Source organism: Lathyrus oleraceus, chromosome 6, assembly GCF_024323335.1.
Source record: "Lathyrus oleraceus cultivar Zhongwan6 chromosome 6, CAAS_Psat_ZW6_1.0, whole genome shotgun sequence".
NCBI classification, from domain to species: Eukaryota; Viridiplantae; Streptophyta; class Magnoliopsida; order Fabales; family Fabaceae; genus Lathyrus; species Lathyrus oleraceus.
The window spans coordinates 248,990,928-249,004,364 of NC_066584.1; positions in this window are offsets into that span (position 1 = coordinate 248,990,928).

Below are 13,437 nucleotides of genomic sequence, written 5' to 3' on the forward strand. Positions count from 1 at the left end.
TCACAAAATGGGTAATACAAAACATGAGCACCTCAGTTGGGGAAATATGGATTTGCAAAGGGGGCCGATCATCAGCTCAACTGGAGATGAGGCCCACCAACTCTATTGGGGATGAGAAACCACTCAGGAAGAAATTCATCGACCAAGTTAGGGATAAATTATGAACCGTTGGGGAGGAGAAAGTTACCAAACCAACTTTTTGGGGAAGACCAACAATGCTTCACACTTCAAGACTTACCTGTTCTTAGATTGATGTTGACATTCCTTGCTGAAATCGATTATTCTTAAAGTGAATGTTTTTATTATTTTAAGAAAAATAATTATTCATTAATTTATTGCAAAATTATCATCATAAAAATTCAATTTTATTTAATAGAAGTAAATAAGAATAGCAATAATTGGATAAAATCTCAACTTTATTTAATAGAATGGTAGTTCGTCAATCACGGGACACCGTGGATCTTTATAAAGTTTGAGAATGGTAATTTACATGGAAAAGGGCTACATTAAATACAATGATCACTACTTTCCCTACCAACTCTGAAATCCGTTGTGCTCTTATCTTTGGTTGAGAATGATGAACCAGAACCAGATGACTGTTCAAAACTGCTACGAAGATCAAGACTAGCCGGATGTAGTTACTTGCCATAATCCCTAATTTTTGCCTAGATTGCCCCAAGGTGGGGTACTCAATCTACCAGGATGAATTTTCTATTTTATGTCTCTAATTTTTTCCTGGATCGCCCTTTCGGGTTTTCGATCCACTGAGACGCTCATTTTTGCCTAAGCCGTCCTTTCGGGTTTTCAACTTAGCAAGTTGTTCTTTTCTTTTTAAGGCGAAGTATTTCTTAACTGTATCGACATTCACAAGACGAGTGAAGTCTTCACCATCCATAGTTGTAAGAATCAAAACATCGCTTGAAAAGGCTCTCTTAACAACACATGGGCCTTCATAATTAGGAGTCCATTTTCCCATAGCATCAGGTTTGAAAGATATAATCTTCTTGAGCATGAGGTCACCTTCTCTGAACACATGAGGCTTGACCTTCTTATCAAAATCTCTCTTCATTCTCTGTTGATATAACTGATCATGACCCCTGGCAGTCAATCTCTTCTCTTCAATCAAATTCAACCGATCACATCTGGTCTGACACCATTCAGCTTCAGTTAAATTGACTTCCATCAAAACACACAATGATGGGATCTCAACCTCCAAGCACAACTTTCATTCCATAAACGAGAGAGAAAGGAGTTGCCCCTATTGAAGTGAGAATGGATGTACGGTACTGACCTGAGTCGTGACTGTATATAAAATATAGTCTATTGGATACTTGACTGCAAGTGCACAGTCTAGTCGTTTAGTTTTAAAAGATATCGAACCCACAAGGACCGATGGTCAAACTAATGCTATTGATGTTACTATGTTTAGCTAAGGCGATGATTTTTAGAGGTTTGGTTCAACAAAAATTAAATCTAAAGAAAATTAAGTTTTTAAGAAAATATTAATGAAGGGATATCAGTATGCAATGCATTAATTGTCAGGGATTCGATAAGTCACCGGTGTATATTTTTTAATTACCAAATACCTTTCAGTAAAAAATATTCATTTCAAAGGCTTTATCTGACACTCTCGTGATTGTTGACTCGGACTATACTTTTAAGTCAGAATGTACGTTCTCGCTGTCCCATTTGAAGTTAAAAATACTTTTTGAAAATAAATAAGTTCTAATTTCTTTTAAAGTGCTCTCTCTATTTTTAAAATCAATGCCTAGTTTTTACTATCCAGTTCGACCCTCACGCTCTCGCGATTGTGTGTTCTAACCTTAGTTAATTTTCCACTCTCGTGGCAAAACCGTATTAAATAGCTTCTCACTCTCGTGACAAAGTTAATTAAATTCAAATTAAAAGCCACAGCCAGAAAGATTATTTAAGAAAAGAAGTTTACACCGATTATTATTATATCCCGTCTAATTAAATTGTTTACATACCGATACCGGTAGTTTAGCCGAACATGTTAGATAATGCAAACACAAACGAACATAAACAATTTAACATTAAAGCAAACATGATTATTTAATAATAAAGCAATAATAATAATTTAATAAAAAACCTAGAACTTTGATTAATTGAATAGGCTGAATCTTGAAGTACTTGAGCAGTCTCCACAGGTCGGTAGGATTCTGCTTCTTTGAAACAAATGCTTAAACTAAACTAACTAAGTTGCAGTAGTTCCCCAATGTAGGAAACTACTACTTTTGACTAGGTGAAAAACGGAAAGAGAAAAGGGAAAAATCAAAGCTTTGAATGGAAAGGTAAACAAATTGCAGTAAAAGAAAATAATGCTTGCTGAAGAAAAATAACGTGAAAACAAAATTGCAGGAGAGGAAAGAAAAAAAGGCAGAGAGATAGGACGAGAGAGAGATGATTTAGAAGTTTCCAACTTCCATTCTTTTATAATCCCTCTCGGTCTTCGTGCTTGAGATAAGTAAGGAGGACTTAGTTGAGTGAGGGATTCACGGGAAGGTGATTTAAGGAGTGAAGATTGGGTTGAGTTGAGGGCGACGTGGACGACTTCTGTTTGAAACCCATTAAGCTAATTTTGCATACGTGACGGTCGTGATGGACTTGTGGCGTTTGTCACACTTAAGGGTAGCGTGACGATCGTGATGGTGTGTGACGGTCGTCATATTCACAAAGTTCATATTTTTTTATTTTTCTGCTGTTTCTTCTTCTTTTCCTTCCTTTTCTATACTTTGCTCATTTAAGCATGAGAATTGAAATACGTGCAAAAATAACTTGAACACTTGCGGAATAATTGGAATATAAATGAAAATGGTACGATTTTTGAATGTAAATCAAGGCAAATATACGATACATTTTCACGTTATCAAACTCCCCTATACTTGAATCTTTGCTTGTCCTCAAGCAAATAATCAGTATAAAATTCGAAACACTAGTTAAATGCGAATACATGACACATTTCCAATTCGTACGTGGTTGTTAGGTATTTCGTTAGAATGACAGATACTCAAGGAAAACACTAAAGATACAGTAACGACACAAGGAACAAGCATTAACATAAATCTCTCCTCTATACAAACTAGTTCGAATCATGCTATTATAGCTCAACCTAATGCCTCTTGTTTCTATTTCACCCGGTTTCATTTTAGCGCAATCACATTAAGCCCTTTACCTTTACACACACTTAGTGAAGTAGGCGGTTAGTGACTTTGATCCTTTTTTAGCACGGGGTATGGTACATGAGTGTGGTAACCCTTTATATATCCCAATTGAAGGTTGTGGGGAATCGAACCATAGTTCGCCTTACCGAGTCCAGTACCAGGTACCTCTGAACCAACCGGCAACGGGTTTTTCTTTCCTTTTGTATATCTTGCAACCGTTTGTATGGTGCATTTTCAATTTCTCAATAGCAAAAGTATGAAGGATCTTTTCAATTTGTAGGTATCAATCACTTATATTCATCGGCTCTTCACGTGGTTTGTGTTTAAGACGGTGTTGACTGCTAGTATAAACTACTAGGGGTTAATCTAGAATGGAAACTTAAGGTATCGGTATAATGCGTATTCAAACTGATCTCGCAAAAGTGAGAGATCTAAGGTGTCAGGACGGTATCAATCTTGTTAGATTTTTCTCAGCTTCCTAACAGAACCTATGTAATACAACCTATATACTCGTAGGGTATGCATTTAACATTTTTTTTATTAGGGCTAATTAGAAAGAAGCAAATAAACGAAACGGTAAGGATTCCCTCCCATACTTATACCGAGCAGTGTCCTCAATGCGATAAAATAAAGTGAGAAAAAGGGAGAAACAGGAGGATCACTACTCTTTGCCACGATGTTGGGCTCTACATGCTCTAGCTCTTGCTTGTGCACATTCACTTCTACCACGCGGGTTAGGATCCAAACCTACATGCTGAGTGTATTCCTAGATGGCATCAACACGATGTGTCAAGGCACGCATTTCTTCGGATAGTTCCGCCATCCCTTGGTCATGCCAGTTTGCATAGTCATGATGGTCTCTTTGTATTTGCTGGATCGCTTGCATCATTTCAGTTTGGCTTTCTTCCGTCCTTTGGTTATGTCGTAACATCTCAGCATAGATGTCTTCCATGGTGGAGGGTTGGCGCTCATTTCTTTGTTAGTTTCGGGAAGATGTCTCTGCAGCATGCTTAGGAGGTGGTTATGGGATCTCAGCAAGTATAGGTTGGGGCACTTGTTGGTCCATCTCTTCTTCAATTTCATCAGCTCCATTATTATTATGATCTTCTTCAATGGGCTCAGGAGCATTCAGATCAAAAGTCTAATTTTCCATGTTCTGCGGATCTATACGACTCCTGTTAGGCAAAATGACGCATCAGAGTATCTTGTTCTGAACCACAGGGTGATATCTCCCATCGTCTCTGATTTTGATAAGGTGCGAGGAGCGACAATAGTCGGTATTAAGGAACTCGGCCGGCAAAGAAGGTAAGTTAGCAAGCCTATCTCCCAGATTCAGGCCCAATGCTATGGAAGTGATGATTCCTTCAAAATAAAATGTCGTGTTTCCTCTCATGCAGTTAGCCTGGATGTTGGCCAATAAGAACGGGGTAGCATTGAACGCCACCGGAGTGAACACACAGTGAAGGAAGAAAAGCTCCTTAAAGTTTACTTTATGGTTGTTGACTCTTCCAAAGACCGTGTGTCCTAAAACTGGGTGGAAATATCTGATAGTCGGGTTGTGTATGTATGTTGCGTTGAGTGCATCCCAGCTTGTAACGTTAACATTGGTAAGACTGTGCCATACTCCAAGCGCTATTTCAGGACATCCGTCAGGGATATGATAGTGAACTCCATCCTCATGTCGGAAACCAAGTATTTGGGCTATTTGTGTTTGGTTCAAAGAATACTCAGTACCGAACATTCTGAATGTGGCGAGCCCGTTGAGAAACTGAGTTGCACCGGAAGGTGTTATGTAGGAGAATGAACTCAAAAATTCCAGGGTCAAAGCTTCATATGTTGGTTGTGGGTTGGTGCAGAGCTGCGTTAAACCAGAATTGTTCAGCATCCATCCCACGCCATCTAAAAGCCCTAACTCCTTCAGACAATCATTATCAACATACCTCGTGGTTTGAACTAAGTGTTGATGGTACTCGAGGTAGTTGTCTCTTTGCCATTCACCGGCCTCTCCCTCTCTGAATATGATAGTTGAAAGGTCAGGAGCAGGTCTCTCTTGACGGCCCATGGTGTATGCAAATTGAGATTAGGAATATAATAAGTGGGTTTTATTTGAGATTAGGGTTTCGTGAGTTATAGAAAACTCACTTGTTTCTATTTAAATAGGAAGTGATGGAATGGGTAATGGAGTGAATAATTGGGGGGTAATGGAGAAATAAATGGGTGTGAGTGGGACGATTATGGAGTGGGTGGACGGTTAAGGAAACAGAAACGAGTAGATGAGGAAGAAGAAAAGGATAGTGCGCCTCTGTTTTAATTAAAACATAGAACACACATTCTGGAGGCGTGACGAGCGTCACGTACCTGCTACGGTCGTAAGACGCGTAACGATCGTGACGTTCATGTGACGAGCGTCACATGCGCAAATTTTGTTTTCTGATCTACAACGATCATATTTTTGCCTAGGAAAAATGGAAAAATTGAATGCATGCTTTATGACTACTGACATTAATTTCTAATTGTTTGCATGTTATGAGTAAATCATACTATCAGTATCATAGCAAAAATAGACAATATAATAACTAGAAGAAAGTAAAGATAGTAACAGTATAGAAACAGAGTAACAAAACAATAGTAGCAGTACAAATAAAATAACAACAGTATGGAAACAAAATAACAAGACAGTAACAACAGTAAAAGTAACAAAATTGAACTGACAGAGGTAAATTAAATTGATCATGAAAGCAAATTCTATTCCATAAAAGTAAGAAATAAAAATTGTGTAAGACCCTAACTTTGACCCTAAGATCCCTCATGGCATCATATCATTGCTCGTTGCATTACCTCAAGGATCATAGCATGTTTGGCTCTTTAACCCTAGGTTGGGACTTGTGTGAGTTGGTTTGAGACCACCAAGCATGCTTGAATTGTATATTATTGCTTTTCTTATTTTTTTTACTAACCAAAAGCACAAAAATATGTCACTAACTTGTTTTGTTTTGAAGCCTAAACATTAATGTGATCCAAGGCTCCTATGAGGCCCCTATGCTCATTGAAATGGCTAGATGAAGATGAAAGCAAGCATGACAATGGTTCCCAAAGCTCTGAATCATCATATATGTCTCCCAAGTATCTCAATTTTCCAATTTGATCAAGATAAACCAAAGGGCTTGAGGATTGTTTCCCAAGGAAACCCTAATTCATATGTGCCTTGCTCATGAAGCAACCCCAACCTATGATCAAATTCAATCAAGTTAAGTTCTTTCATTCATCATTTTATGCATATATGAGCCTATGTGAGTGTCCTCAATCATTCATTCATCAAGATTTGAAGTATGGACTTGAGAAGTTGACCAGTCAAGTCATTTGACTATTCTGAAATCCACTGAGACCTAACTTTTGATGTGTTTGTCAAATGAAGATGACCCCAAGCGAAAACATGTTTCTAAGAACCATATGAACAACTTTCATGTTCATCAAAAATTCATTTGAAACTTGTAAAGTTATCATTCACTTCAAAACATTATAGGTCATTTTGACTGAAACCATAATTTATGGTCAACTTCCCAAGGAACTAACTTCTTCATTTTTTTATGCTTTTAGGGTGAGACCAATTTCATTGAAATGTTTGAGATGTCTACTTCAAATGTTATGTTGGACAAAATTTCATAATCCTAAAAGAAACACATGTGATAATACAAATCATTATAGGTCACTTTGGACCAAAGCCACTGAATCTTGAAAAAGTCCAACTTCAAGTACCCATAACTTTCTCATCAAAACTCCAAATGATTCAAAATATAATTCCAAATTGATCATCACGAAAATATCTATCACTTTCATGTTAGAGGTTTTTTCATTTGAGGTCTGCATCAGTGAAACAGAAGGCTTGAAGTTGGTCACTTTTAACAAAATTTTCAAAGGCATGTTTTGTACATCAAACTTCATGACCAGTTTTCATAAATTTCCAAACTCCAAATGGATTTTTGTCCAACATAGATTTTTTCCCTTATGTCAAGATCTTTTCAACCATTACTCACATGCCTATGTTTGGATTTTCTAAGAGTGACTTTCGAAAAGGGGAACATTTAGGCCCAATTATGGAATTCATGATGAAACTTCATGCACGAGCATTTGCCACTCAAACCACACGTCCAAATCAATTCATTATGCTATCAGCTTGTAAAACCATCAGCTTTTGGGCCTCACATGCGTCTTTACAGGCCCATGCATGGAGGATCCAATGATCATGCACACGAGTTTCTCCTCACCTTGCCTTGCATTTCAGCTATAAATAAACACCTTGCTTCATTCAATGATCAACCTGAAGGCGCCTAAAGCTCTGCTGAAATCCATACCCAACCTTACACCAAAGGAATTTTGAATTTTCATTTCTCTTTTCAAGTTTGAATTTCAACAAAATTAGTTGATCTTCAACACTTATTCCTTAGCCTTGCACTCATACCATACCTCAGGATCAAGCTGCAAGTAAGAATTGGAGTGGATCGTGCTCATCAAAGCTTCACTTCAAAGGTTTACATCTCAATTGTTTTGATTCGAATCTCATCATATATTGTGCTTTGCTTGAGTTTGTTTGGTTCTCTGAAGTCCTCGTGTGAGAGGCAAGCCAATGGTGGCTTTAATTTCATGAATCGATGCATTTCAGACTGAACACCTGGATTTTCCATCTCAGATTTCTTCTTCCATAGGGATCTTGAGAGAAATCCAAGGTTACAGGGGTGATGTACATCACCCCAGCTTTAATTTGGTATAAAGATCATGCAATTTGGTTGAGGTTGCAAAACCTGTAACTGGTGGCCGATTTCTGTTTGCTCACCGGAGAAGACGGTGGTTCCCACCACCGTCCCCACGTGGAACCACTCTGAGCCATTGGATCCAACTGCCATGATCTAATCTGAGCCTTTGTTTCATTTGACTTGTTTTAAAACGCTTTGCAACGCGCTTAACTAATGTTCACCATGAGTGTGCATCTCTGAGCCAACGGATCGTCCACGTCAATTAATGAATGCGGATCGTGCGCTCCTGATTTTTTCTATTTTCCTAATTTCTATTTTATTTTCTTTTATTCCATTTATTTTCAAAAATGCATAACTCTTTTATTTGGAATCACAAAAATATGAGACCAATTGCAAAAAATTTCTTTTAAAATCTAGTTTCATAATATGATTTTTAATTATTTTTTTGATTCCATTTAATATTTTTTGTGAATTATTTTATTTTTGATATTTTTTAATTCATTTAAAATACTTTTTGATATTCAAAAATGCCAAAAATAATTTCTTAACACATATGGATGATGATAAGTCTATGAAAAATTTATCTCATCAATTTCTTAATTGATTTGAGATTTATTTGAGATTTTAGTTCATTTTGCGTTATTTTTCTTCATTTTTAATTGTTTAAAAATAGTTTCTGTTTTCAAAAAATAATGAGAAAATTTGTCAAACCTAGTTTGACCATGTTAGACTTATGATGATCCAATTGGACTTATCCAAGTTGATTTGAATTGGATTTGAAGTTTGACCTTACATTGTTCATTTTATTTTATGTATTATTTTAATTCCAAAATTACCAAAAATATGTTTGACCTTTCTTGACTTTTAATCTTCATTTCACTTCTGTTTACCATTGATTGATGTTGATTCCATTCACATTTGATCATTGTGTTTTGATTATGTCATTTGAATTTGAATTTTGTACATTTCATCTTCATCTCTTTTCTTCTTCTTTTTCTTTTGACCAATGAGTTAATGATTTGTGGTTAGCCTTGACATATGAGAGGCTTAACCTTCTTTGATCCAAATCAAATTCAACTTGATCAAAGATCAAGTGAATTGCTTTGTGTCCAAGATAGGTTTCTTCTTAGTCAAGCAAAAAACCTAAAATCCATACAAGGTCATTCTTCTTTTCTTTTGGCATGGCAAGTTGTAGAAGCTTGGCTTACTATTCATGATCTCTAACTTGTGTTTATTTGCCTATAATTTTATTGACCGACCTCAGATAGGTGTGACTACTACATTAGTCCACTTACGATTGCTTAACATAGCACTAAATTGCCTTATGGCACACTAACATTAACTACTAACACTAACTTTTAATTCAAGCATTTAATTCTTGCAATTTACTTTAATGAAATTTAATTTCTTGCTCATTTATTCATATTTCCTTTTCCCTTTGCTCACTTGAGCTCATATTTTATGTTTATGCTATTTTCCTTTTGCTCACTTGAGCATATTATTGTGTAAATATATTGTTGCCTTGTGCTTGTTTTGTCTTTGTTTGTGTGAACCCAATGCAAAAAGGAGAAAGGACTTAGAATTAGGACTTTACCTATGCTTAATGGAGTTCAAGAGCAACTAGGCCTCATGCCTTTAGAATGCTAAAATTGATTGAAGAGCAACTAGGCCTCACGCCTTTAGAATGCTAAAATTGATTGAAGAGCAACTAGGCCTCATGCCTTTAGAATGCTTAAATCTTGAAGTTGACTTGAAAAGGATCCCTAATATGAACTCTCTCTTTGTCCATTCCTCTTATTGCATTGTGAACTTTTTGATTGTTTGTTCTTGTGTGATAGGGATTCCAAACTTGAGATAGTTAGAAGGACCATTGTTATAAGCATCCAAGTTAAGAGAGATAAGCCAAATGGAGATCCTAGGAGCTTGATTGAATATTTGTTTGATTGCTTGAGTTAATTGCTAAGTCCAAAGGAAAGGAGCATCTTGAATCATCTTTATGGTCTCAAGAAAGGAACTCCAAGGGTTTTATCTCTTCTCTTATCTTTGCATGTTTAAGACTACCCCTTCTCTTCTTCTCTCCACTCTAACCCAAGCCAAACTCATTTTGTGCAAACTTTGACATTGTTTTCTAAACTAGAAACCTAGGCATTATGCCTTTGAGTTTTCAAACTCTTTTCATTAATACTTATTTTGAATTGAATCTTATGTCAACTTTGACTTCATTTTGTGAATACTTCTAATTTGTAAATACAACTCACTTCAAATGATTCTTGTGGTTCCAATGGCCACCTTTGGTAAAACCTTTTTCATAAAACATTAGCCATAGGTTTGATTTATCATAGTGGTTGATATAAACCTCACCTTATCCTTAGTGCTTGGACTATAAGTCTTCCATACTTATTATAGGGTGGATCCCTCACTAGTATGTTGAAGCTCTCCTCACATGGTGGATTGTTGGTTTAGGTTAAGTTTTCTCCCTTTGATAACAAAAGACCTTAAGGCTTTTGATCAAATCAATTCACCCATATTTTGAGATTTTTACCCCGGACTACGAGGTTTTGATCCTACCTTTGAGATGGTACGTAGGCAATGGGTTTATCCATTCAAACAATAAATTGTAAATAATATGTATATTCTTTTCTCATCTCCCCAATCATGTTTGCACAAATATTTTCACAAATACCAACCTACAATGCACTTTGCAAAAAGGGCTCCCTTAGAGTACTAAGGATGTTTTGGATGCTTAAAACTTTCCCATTGCATAACCAACCCTCTTGCCCAGATCTCTGACGTTTTTTATTAGTTTTTGATTTGATAAAACTTCTTACTTAGTTTTTGTTCGCTTTCTAACCTTTCCTTTGGATAAATAGAAGTGCGGTGGCGACTCGAATTGTATGCTTACTTTTGATTTAGTCAATAAATCTAAAGGTAACGAATACCCCGCTATAGAAAAGTGGCGACTCTGCTGGGGAAGTTTGTTTTCCCAGTGGGTTTAGCCTACTTTTTGCTTTGTTGTATTGAATGTTTATATTTATTTGTGACATATTTTTGTGCAAATTTGGGATGACTGTATTGTTTGTAATGTATGAATTGCTTGATATATATATATATCGCTTGCGTGCTTGGTGGTCTCTTGTGAGATGAGTTCTCTCTCCGAACTCGAGTGCACTTATGATAGGAGAATGGCATAGTCTTGTTGACTTGTGTGGAGTTATTCCTTAGGAAGTTAACTTGCAAGCCCATTCACTTGGTGGAGGTCTTGTTGGGATCAATAATGTCACACGAGTAGTCGTGGTTAGGCATTACTCTTTCCAATATATACCTTAGAAGCCAAGGACCTTAGAATACCTAGCCCATCTTGGCCTATTTTAGGATATAGTGCGAAGATCGTTCAAGTGTAAGATTTGATACAATTATTATGCGATACTACACTCATAAGAGTCTCTCTTGAGAATATTTTTGGAATATGAGTAGTCGTTTTATCCGATATTATCCGAAAGATGAGATGATGACTATGGGAACCTCTTTTAGAACATGATTGTCAGGTTTAACCATAGTACATTCCCTTTGGGTGGTTCTTAACCGAGACTCCATGCTCGTGACTTGCAACAAACCCTTGATTCACGGTCGATCTGTTCTCGTATATCCTTAATATCAATGGAACTTGGGTGTTGATAAGGTGTAAACCATAATCCACTAAAATGGATGATTGATATTAAACATGACTTGATCCATCCTGTGACCTTTGTGTGGCATGACTTTCTCGATCCTTGAGTGTGATTGTTGCATTCATGCATTCATGCATTCATTTGCATCCATATCATCAACAATGAGAAAATTCCAAGGAACTTAAGAGGTCTATTTGCAAATTTTCGGACATGGATAAGCAAAGAAGGAATACGAATAAGTACAGTTTCAGACAACCCGACTTGAAAGAGTTAAGGAGTTTGACATCCTATGTATTAGATCCCTTGGAGTTCAAAGCTCGCCATGGGAAGCTTCTGTCTATTCTTTCTACTCAGGTGGATGAAGGTCTGATGAGTGTGTAGGTGCAGTTCTATGATCCTCTGTACCGTTGCTTCACTTTCCCGGATTTCCAGCTTTTGCCTACACTTGAGGAGTATGCCCATCTAGTGGGTATTCCTATCTTAGATCAGTTGTCGTTCAGTGGCTTGGAGAGGGTCTCTTCCTCCCAAGAGATTGCTGATCTGTTGCACATAGATGTATCTGATATTGGTGCTCATATGACTACCAAAGGTGGAATTCAAGGTCTCTCATCTGATTTCCTCATCGCTCCAGCTACTCTGTTTGGGAAGGCCATGAGTGAGGACGCCTTTGAAGCCATATTTGTACTTCTCATCTATGGGCTAGTGTTACTCCCCAACATCGACAACTTTGTGGATGTGAACGCTATTAGGATTTTCTCTACTCTTAATCACGTTCCGACTCTGTTGGGTGACACTTATTTTTCTTTGCATATGAGGAATGCAAAGGGTGGTGGTACCATTGTGTGTTGTTTGCCTCTATTGTACAAGTGGTTTATTTCACACTTGCCTCAGATGCTCGTCTTCAAGGAGAACAAGGGATGTCTACGGTGGTCTACGAGACTTATGTCTCTCACTAATGATGATATCTTTTGGTATAACCGTGTGTATGATGGTGTCCAGATTATTGATTCTTGTGGTGAATTCTCCAATGTGCCTCTTCTTGGTACTTGTGGTGGAATTAACTACAGACCTATTTTGGCTCGTCGTCAGCTTCGGTTCCCCTTAAAGGATAAACCGAATAACATTTTGTTAGAAGGTGTGTTCTTTCAAGAGGGTAAAGATCCCCAGAACTTGAAGGGCAGGATGGTCCGCGCTTGGCGCAAGATTCATAGGAAGGGAAGGAAAGAGTTTGGTTCGAAGAATTGTATTGCTTTGGAGCCCTATACCTCTTGGGTGAGGAAGAGAGCTTCTGAGTACCGCATGCCCTATGACTACCCGATACTTACCCCTATGGTTATGGTTGGGCCTTCAACCCTCCCTGACCAAGGAGTAGAGGAGTTGAGAGATGAAGACCGTTCACGTGCTTGGGTCCGTGAGCGAGAGGAACTACTTCAGCAACTCGGAGATAAGGATGTTGTGATAGAATTTCTGGAGCATCAAATTATTGAAGAGCCAGATAATGTGGTGACTTCTCTTCTTCCTCAGTCGTCCAAGTTTTGGAAGAGGAAGTATGATCGACTCGCCAAGGAGAAGGCAGATATGGAGGCAGCCTATGAGAGAAAGGTGAAGAGGCTTCGTGCATCTTATCTTCCGGTCTCGAGAGCTTTGGACAATTGTTTATAGGGTTCCATAGGATGTTCATTTTCCTTCTCTCTTGTATTGTATTTGGTTACCAAGACTATACTTCTTTGGTGTAAAAAAAAAATTCCAAAATATTATTGATATGAATATTCCATTATATGTCTAAAAGAACAATATTTTCAGATATTTGCAAATAGATCTCTATAAAGTTCCTCT